Raw genomic sequence first — 10,487 nt, 5'->3', positions numbered from 1 at the left:
CCAGAGTAACCATCTAGAAAGCAAAAATGTGTATGTTTGGATAATCTTTCCAGCATTTGATCAATAAAATGCAAAGGGTAATGATCTTTTTAGTAGCTTTATTTAACTTGCGGAAATCAATTACCATCCTATAACCTGTAATAATTCTTTGCGGAATCAATTCATCTTTATCATTAGGAACGATAGTAATACCTCCCTTCTTAGGGACGCAATGAACAGGACTTACCCACTGACTATCAGCAACTGGATAAATTATACCTGCTTCAAGGAGCTTTAATATTTCCTTTCTTACCACTTCTTTCATCTTAGGATTTAGCGGTCGTTGGTGATCAATAACAGGTTTGGCATCTTTCTCCAAATTTATTTTGTGTTGACATAGAGTGGGACTAATGCCCTTAAGATTATCAAGAGTATATCCAATAGCAACACGGTGCTTCTTCAGAGTTTTCAATAATTTCTCTGCTTCATGCTCTGAAAGGTTAGCACTAATAATAACAGGATATATCTTCTTTTCATCAAGATAAGCATATTTAACAGTATCAGGTAATGGTTTAAGCTCAAACACGGGATCACCCTTGGGTGGAGGAGGATCCCCTAGGATTTCAACAGGCAAGTTGTGTTTCAGAATAGGTCCCTGTATAAAGAACACTTCATCTATTTCCCTTCTTTCATTCATAAACATATCATTTTCATGGTTAAGCAAATATTATTCTAAAGGATCATTAGGAGGTACGGCAATAGAAGCAAGACCAATAATTTCATCTTTACTAGGCAATTCCTCATCACGGGGTTGTCTACAAAATTTAGCAAAATTAAACTCATGAGACATATCACCCAAACCAATAGTAACAACATCCTTTTCGCAGTCTATCCTAGCATTAACAGTGTTCAAGAAGGGTCTACCAAATATAATGGGACAAACGCTATCTTGTGGGGAACCAAGAACAATAAAATCAGCAGGATATTTAACTTTCCCACACAATACTTCAACATCTCTAACAATCCCAATCGGTGAAATAGTATCTCTATTGGCAAGCTTAATGGTAACATCTATATCTTCTATCTCAGCAGGTGCAATATCATGCATAATTTCTTCGTATAAAGAATGAGGTATGGCACTTGCACTAGCACCCATATCACACAAGCCATGATAACAATGATCTCCTATTTTAACAGAAGTAACAGGCATGCCTACAACAGGTCTATGTTTATCTTTAGCACCAGGTTTAGCAATTCTAGCAGTTTCCTCACAGAAATAATAACATGCCCATCAATATTATCAGCCAAGAGATCTTTAACCATAGCAATATTAGGTTCAACTTTAACTTGCTCAGGGGGTTTGTGTGTCCCAATATTACTTTTGTTGACAACAGTTGAAGCTTTAGCATGATCCTTTATTTTAACAGGGAAAGGTGGTTTCTCAACATAAGCAGTAGGAACAATATGATCATTATAAGTGATAATCTTTTCTTCAACCTTAATAGGTGCAACTACTTTTACTTCAATGGGAGGATTATATTTAAACCACTTCTCCTTAGGGAGATCAACATGAGTAGCAAAGGATTCACAGAAAGAAGCTACTATCTCAGAGTCAAGTCCATATTTAGTGCTAAATTCACGGAAAGCATCGGTATCCATAAAAGAGTTAACACAATCAAACTTAGGTGTTATACCTGACTCCTTACCTTCGTCGAGGTCCCAATCTTCAGAGTTGCGTTTAATTCTTTCCAATAAATCCCATTTGAATTCAATAGTCTTCATCATAAAAAACCAGTACAAGAAGTATCGAGCATTGAGCGATTATTGAGAGAAAGCCGAGCATAAAAATTTTGAATAATCATTTCTCTTGAGAGCTCATGATTGGGGCATGAATATAACATTGACTTAAGCCTCCCCAAAGCTTGAGCGATGCTTTCTCCTTCGCGAGGCCAAAAATTATATATATAATTACGATCACGATGAACAAGATGCATAGGATAAAACTTCAGATGAAATTCCAATTTCAATCGTTTGTAGTTCCATGATCCCATATCATCACATAGCCTATACCATGTCAATGCCTCTCCCTTCAAAGATAAAGGGAAGACCTTCTTCTTCATAACATCATCGGGCATACCTGCAAGCTTAAATAATCCACAAACTTCATCCACATAGATTAGATGTAAATCGGGATGCAATGTTCCATCTCCTGCAAAAGGATTAGCTAGCAGTTTCTCTATCATACCCGAAGGAATTTCAAAGTAAAAAATTTCAGTAGGTTCAGTAGGTTGAGGAGAAACTATTTGCTCTACTGGTCGGGGTGAAGATACCCCGAACAAGCCCCTCAAAGGATTACTTTCCACAGTAACAAGTGACAGTAAATTTCAGCACACTATATAAATTTTTCCTTACCAAATTCCACCTACCAAAGGCGCTTCACTCCCCGGAAATGGCACCATAAAAGAGTCTTGATGACCCACAAGTATAAGGGATCTACCGTAGTCCTTTCGATAAGTAAAAGTGCAAACCCAACGAGGAGCAGAAGGAAATGATAAGCGGTTTTTAGCAAGGTATTCTCTGCAAGCACTGAAATTATCGGTAACAGATAGTTTTGTGATAAGGTAATTTGTAACGAGTATCAAGTAACAAGTGTAAATAAAGTGCAGCAAGGTGGCCCAATCCTTTTTGTAGCAAAGGACAAGCCTGGACAATTTCTTACATAGAGAAAAGCACTCCCGAGGACACATGGGAATTCTCGTCAAGCTAGTTTTCATCACATTCATATGATTCGCGTTCGGTACTTTGATAATTTGATATGTGGGTGCACCGGTGCTTGGGTGCTGCCCTTACTTGGACAAGCATCCCACTTATGATTAACTCCTATTGCAAGCATCCGCAACTACAAAAGAAGTATTAAGGCAAACCTAACCATAGCATGAAACATATGGATCCAAATCAGCCCCTTACGAAGCAACGCATAAACTAGGGTTTAAGATTCTGTCACTCTAGCAACCCATCATCTACTTATTACTTCCCAATGCCTTCCTCTAGGCCCAAATAATGGTGAAGTGTCATGTAGTCGACGTTCACATGACACCACTAAAGGAGAGACAACATACATCTCATCAAAATATCGAACGAATACCAAATTCACATGACTACTTATAGCAAGACTTCTCCCATGTCCTCAGGAACAAACGTAACTACTCACAAATCATATTCATGTTCATAATCAGAGGGGTATTAATATGCATATAGGATTTGAACATATGATCTTCCACCAAATAAACCAACTAGCATCAACTACAAGGAGTAATCAACACTACTAGCAACCCACAGGTACCAATCTGAGGCTTTGGGACAAAGATTGGATAAAAGAGATGAACTAGGGTTTGAGAGGAGATGGTGCTGGTGAAGATGTTGATGGAGATTAACCCCCTCCCAATGAGAGGATTGTTGGTGATGACGATGGCGATGATTTCCCCCTCCCGGAGGGAAGTTTCCCCAACAGAACAGCTCTGCCGGAGCCCTAGATTGGTTCTGCCAAGGTTCCGCCTCGTGGCGGTGGAGTTTCTTCCCGAAAGCTTGCTTATGATTTTTTCTCGGACAAAAGACTTCATATAGCAGGAGATGGGCACCGGAGGCCTGCCAGGGAGCCCACGAGGCAGGGGGGCGTGCCTAGGGGGTAGGGCGCACCTCCCACCCTCGTGGCCAGGGTGTGGCCCCCCTCTGGTATTTTCTCCGCTCAGTATTTTTTATTAATTCCAAAAATGACTTCCCTGAAGTTTCAGGACTATTGGAGCTGTGCAGAATAGGTCTCTAATATTTGCTCCTTTTCCAGCCCAGAATTCCAGCTGCCGGCATTCTCCCTCTTCATGTAAACCTTGTAAAATAAGAGAGAATAGGCATAAGTATTGTGACATAACGTTTAATAACAGCCCATAATGCAATAAATATCAATATAAAAGCATGATGTAAAATGGACGTATCACTACCATACTCTTATAGTCTAGGAAAACAGGAGGCAGCAACTTTTCTTGTTTCTCATAATGCCTAATAGGTATGTTAAAATGTGCAGTGAGGCGCGAGGCGAAGATACCTCCCAAGATGGGGCCCTTCGTACGGTTAAGATTTAACCGCTTTGCAACAATAGCGCCCATACTAAATGTGTCATCACGGAAAAAGGCATGGCAGAAAATAACAATATCAGGGGCACTAAGGTTGCCACAGTTTCCGCGACCAATTGAGCATCTACTAGCAAATATTGCAAAGTAACGTAGAACAGGAAAGTGTATGCAAGTAATTCTTGCGTCGGAAACCTTCCTCGTTTCCCCTACAGCAATTGTATCGATAAACCCCTCCACATTGTTACGATGTGGTTCCTCTACGCTGCCCGAAAAAGGCAAATTGCAAACCTCACAAAATTCATAGAGGGACATCTCCTTATACTCATCATATAAATAGAAATCCACCGAAGGTGGTGACCTCCTAGCATGGAAATGAAAATTTTGCACAAAAATATTAGTGAGTAGGAGATACTGTTCGCGTTGGTCGCGGAGGAAGTCGGTGAGGCCTGCATTCTCATCCAACTCATAAAAATCATCATAAATCCCGGCTGCTCTCAAGAAATCATCACAAGGCCATTCACACGGCCGAACCTCCGCGGTGCGAGGGAGATTATATTTGGGCCTCTTGTCTTCTTCACTTTGCTTATCCTTCGAGCTTCGGCTCGAAGAGCCCCTCAATAATCTCTTCATCATGTTCTAAAAATTTCTGAAATTTTTAGTAACTCAAAATAAAAGTGAACCAAACTCAACAAAATTGATAGCAACTTCTCCCACAAGTGCCTAGAGACTATATCATGCAGTAGAACTACTTGGGACCATATAAATTTGACATGCAAGCTCAAGAACAGGGTCACCTAGGCAGCAAAAAATTGCAATGAATAAAGCACTAGAACAAAAACTAATTGGGCCATTGGAGGAGTCACATACCGCAGAACAATCCCCAAAGCAGTTTTGTGAGTGGAGCTTTGAGCAAGGAGATCAAAAATGGCAGCAAGATGAGTAAGAACTCGTGCTTGAGCTGGTTGGTGATTTTTTTTGCAGGAAGAAGGAGTGTGTGGTGGCTGGAATAAGTGGAGGGGAGCCACCATGGTCCCACGAGGCAGGGGGCGCGCCCTGGACCCTCGTGGCCAGGTACTTGCTCCCCCTGATGTGTTCTCGGTGCCAGATATTCTAAATATTCCAGAAAAAATCATATTTCATTTTCGGGGCATTTGGAGAACTTTTATTTTCGGGGTATTTTTTATTGCACGGATAATTCAGAAAATGGATAGAAAATACTATTTTTGCTTTATTTAATCTAAATAACAGAAAGTAAAAGGAGGGTACATAAGGTTGTGCTTTCTAACTTCATCCATCTCATGCTCATCAAAAGGAATCTACTAACAAGGTTGATCAAGTCTTGTTAACACACTCATTCCGAATAACATGGAACCGGAGAAATTTCGAATAACACTATGTTACCTCAACGGGGATATGTACATCCCCAACAATAAGAATATCATATCTCTTTTTGACAGTAGGAAGAGGAAATTCAAAACCTCCAATAATAATCGATGGGATTTTTCCAATAGAATTGATACTGTGGACTTGAGGTTGTTTCCTCGGAAAGTGTACCGTATGCTCATTACCATTAACATGAAAAGTGACATTGCCTTTATTGCAATCAATAACAGCCCCTGCAGTATTCAAAAAGGGTCTTCCAAGAATAATAGACATACTATCGTCCTCAGGAATATCAAGAATAACAAAGTCCGTTAAAATAGTAACGTTTGCAACTACAACAGGCACATACTCACAAATGCCGACAGGTATAGCAGTTGATTTATCAGGCATTTGCAAAGATATTTCAGTAGGTGTCAACTTATTCAAATCAAGTCTACGATATAAAGAGAGGGGCATAACACTAACACCGGCTCAAAGATCACATAAAGCAGTTTTAACAAAAAAAATTAATGGAGCAGGTATAGTTGGTACTCCTGGATCTCCTAGTTTCTTAGGTATTCCACCCTTAAAAGTATAATTAGCAAGCATGGTGGAAATTTCAGCTTCCGGTATCTTTCTCTTATTAGTAACAATATCTTTCATATACTTAGCATAAGGATTCATTTTCAGCATATCAGTCAAACGCATACGCAAGAAGATAGGTCTAATCATTTCAGCAAAGCGCTCAAAATCCTCATCATCCTTTTTCTTGGATGGTTTAGGAGGAAAAGGCATGGGTTTCTGAACCCATGGTTCTCTTTCTTTACCGTGCTTCCTAGCAACAAAGTCTCTCTTAACATAACGTTGATTCTTTGATTGTGGGTTATCAAGATCAACAGCAGGTTCAATTTCTACATCATTATTATTGCTAGGTTGAGCATCAACATGAACACCATCATTAACATTATCACTAGGTTCATGTTCATCACCAGATTGTGTTTCAGCATCAGAAATAGAAATATCATTGGGATTATCAGGTGTGTCTACAACAGGTTCACTAGAAGCATGCAAAGTCCTATCATTTTTCTTTTTCTTCTTCTTAGAAGGACTAGGTGCATCAACATTATTTCTCTAATAATCCTGCTCAATTCTCTTAGGATGGCCCTCAGGATACAAAGGTTCCTGAGTCACTTTACCTCCTCTAGTTGCAACTCTAACAGCAAAGTCATTATTCTTACTATTCAATTCATTGAGCAAATCATTCTGAGCTTTAAGTACTTGTTCTACTTGAGTGGTAACCATAGAAGCATGTTTACTAATGAGTTTAAGTTCACCTTTAACTCTAGACATATAATCACCCAAGTGTTCAATCATATAAGCATTGCGTTTCAGTTGTCTACCAAGATAAGCATTAAAATCTTCTTGCTTAACCATAAAGTTATCAAACTCATCCAAACATTGGCTAGCAAACTTAGCAGGAGGGATTTCAGCTTTATCATATCTATAGAGAGAGTTTACCTTTACTACCTATGTCGGGTTATCAAGACCGTGTGTTTCTTCAATAGGTGATGAATTAAGACCATGTATTTCTTCAACAGGAGGTAAATTCTTAACATCTTCAGCTTTTATACCTTTTTCTTTCATAGATTTCTTCGCCTCTTGCATATCTTCAGGACTGAGAAATAGAATACCCCTTTTCTTCGGAGTTGGCTTAGGAGTTGGTTCAGGAAGTGTCCAATTATTTTCATTGTTCAACATATTATTCAATAGAATTTCAGCTTGATCAACTGTTCTTTCCCTGAAAACTCAACCAGCACAACTATCCAGGTGGTCTCTGGAAGCATTGGTTAGTCCATTATAAAAGATATCAAGTATTTCATTTTTCTTGAGAGGATGATCAGGCAAAGCATTAAGTAATTGGAGAAGCCTCCCCCAAGCTTGTGGGAGACTCTCTTCTTCAATTTGCACAAAATTATATATTTCCCTTAGAGCAGCTTGTTTCTTATGAGCAGGGAAATATTTAGCAGAGAAGTAATAAATCATATCCTGGGGACTACGCACACAACCAGGATCAAGAGAATTAAACCATATCTTAGCATCACCCTTTAATGAGAACGGAAATAATTTAAGGATGTAATAGTAGCGAGTTTTCTCATCATTAGTGAACAGGGTGGCTATATCATTTAATTTAGTAAGATGTGCCACAACAGTTTCAGATTCATAGCCATAAAAAGGATCAGATTCAACCAAAGTAATTATATCAGGATCAACAGAGAAATCATAATCTTTATCCGTAACAAAGATAGGTGAAGTAGCATAAGCAGGATCATATTTCATTCTAGCATTCAGAGATTTTTCTTTCAGCTTAGCTAATAATTTCTTAAGATCACTTCTATCATTGCAGGCAAGAAAGCCTCTAGCAGTTTCTTCATCCATAACATAACCCTCAAGCACAACAGGCAATTCATATCTAGGGGGAGAATCTTCATCATCACTTTCATCAATATTATCAGTTTCAATAATTTCATTCTCTCTAGCCCTAGCAAGTTGTTCATCAAGAAATTCACCAAGTGGCACAGTAGTATCAAGCATAAAAGTAGTTTCATCATAAGTATCATGCATAGCAGAAGTGGCATTATCAATAACATGCGACATATCAGAATTAATAGCAGAAGCAAGTTTAGGTGTCGCAGGTTTACTCAAAACATAAGGTGAATCAAGTGCAAAGCTAGATGACAGTTCCTTACATCCCCTCGTAGTTGAGGGATAAATTTTGGTTTTCTCGTCTTTCAAGTTCCTCATAGTGACCAGCAGATATAAATCCCAAGTGACTCAAAGAATAGAGCTATGCTCCCCGGCAATGGCACCAGAAAATAGTCTTGATAACCCACAAGTATAGGGGATCGCAACAGTTTTCGAGGGTAGAGTATTCAACCCAAATTTATTGGTTTGACACAAGGGGAGCCAAAGAATATTCTCAAGTATTAACAGTTGAGTTCTCAATTCAACCACACCTGGATAACTTAGTATCTGCAGCAAAGTATTTAGTAGCAAAGTAGTATGGAAGTAACGGTAACGGTGATAAAAGTAACAGTGATACTTTTGTAATGATTGTAACAGTGGCAACGGTAAAGTAAATAAAAGAACAATATGTGAAAAGCTCGTAGGCATTGGATCGGTGATGGAGAATTATGTCGGATGCAATTATTCATGCAAGAGTTATAACATAGGGTGACACAAAACTAGCTCCAATTCATCAATGTAATGTAGGCATGTATTACGAATATAGTCATACGTGCTTATGGAAAAGAACTTGCATGACATCTTTTGTCCTACCCTCCCGTGGCAGCGGGGTCCTATTGGAAACTAAGGGATATTAAGGCCTCCTTTTAATAGAGTACCGGACCAAAGCATTAACACATAGTGAATACATGAACTCCTCAAACTATGGTCATCACCGGGAGTGGTCCCGATTATTGTCACTTCGGGGTTGCCGGATCATAACACATAGTAGGTGACTATAGATTTGCAAGATAGGATCAAGAACTCACATATATTCATGAAAACATAATAGGTTCAGATCTGAAATCATGGCACTCGGGCCCTAGTGACAAGCATTAAGCATAGCAAAGTCATAGCAACATCAATCTCAGAACATAGTGGATACTAGGGATCAAGCCCTAACAAAACTAACTCGATTACATGATAAATCTCATCCAACCCATCACCGTCCAGCAAGCCTATGATGGAATTACTCATGCACGGCGGTGAGCATCATGAAATTGGTGATGGAGGATGGTTGATGATGACGATGGCGACGGATTCCCCTCTCCGGAGCCCCGAACGGACTCCAGATCAGCCCTCCCGAGAGAGATTAGGGCTTGGCGGCGGCTCCGTATCGTAAAACGCGATGAATCCTTCTCTCTGATTTTTTTCTCCCCAAACATGAATATATAGAGCTGGAGTTGAGGTCGGTGGAGCACCAGGGGGCCCACGAGGCAGGGGGGCACGCCCCCACCCTCATGGACAGGGTGTGGGCCCCCTGGCCTTTATTCTTTCGCCAGTATTTTTTATTAATTCCAAAAATAATCTCTGTTGATTTTCAGGTCATTCCGAGAACTTTTATTTCTGCACAAAAATAACACCATGGCAATTCTGCTGAAAACAGCGTCAGTCCAGGTTTGTTCCATTCAAATCATGCAAGTTAGAGTCCAAAACAAGGGAAAAAGTGTTTGGAAAAGTAGATACGACGGAGATGTATCACACGGCACAAGAGAGGCTAGCAATGGTGGAAGAGTGAGAGTGCGTATAATCCATGGACTCAACATTAGTCATAAAGAACTCATATACTTATTGCAAAAATCTATTAGTTATCAAAAGGAAGTACTACACGCATGCTCCTAGGGGGGTATATTGGTAGGAAAAGACCATAGCTCGTCCACGACCGCCACTCATAAGGAAGATAATCAATAAATACATCATGCTCTGACTTCATCACATAACGGTTCACCATACGTGCATGCTACGGGAATCACAAACTTTAACACAAGTATTTCTAAAATTCACAACTACTCACTAGCATGACTCTAGTATCACCATCTTTATATCTCAAAACAATCATAAGGAATCAAACTTCTCATAGTATTCAATGCACTTTATATGAAAGTTTTTATTATATCCCTCTTGGATTCCTATCATATTAGGACTAAATTTATAACCAAAGCAAATTACCATGATATTTAGAGACTCTCAAAATAATATAAGTGAAGCACAAGAGTTCATCAATTTCTATAAAATAAAACCACCGTCGTGCTCTAAAAGATATAAGTGAAGCACTAGAGCAATATTCCCTAGCTCAAAAGATATAAGTGAAGCACAAAGAGTATTCTAATAAATCACGATTCAAGCATGTCTCTCTCAAAAGGTGTTTACAGCATGGATGATTGTGGCAAACTAAAAAGCATAGACTCAAATTATACAAGACGCTCCAAGCAAAACACATATCATGTGGTGAATAAA

This window comes from Aegilops tauschii, chromosome 6 (genome assembly GCF_002575655.3).
Source record: "Aegilops tauschii subsp. strangulata cultivar AL8/78 chromosome 6, Aet v6.0, whole genome shotgun sequence".
In the NCBI taxonomy this organism is placed as follows: domain Eukaryota; kingdom Viridiplantae; phylum Streptophyta; class Magnoliopsida; order Poales; family Poaceae; genus Aegilops; species Aegilops tauschii.
Note: the sequence above shows the minus strand (reverse complement) of the source record.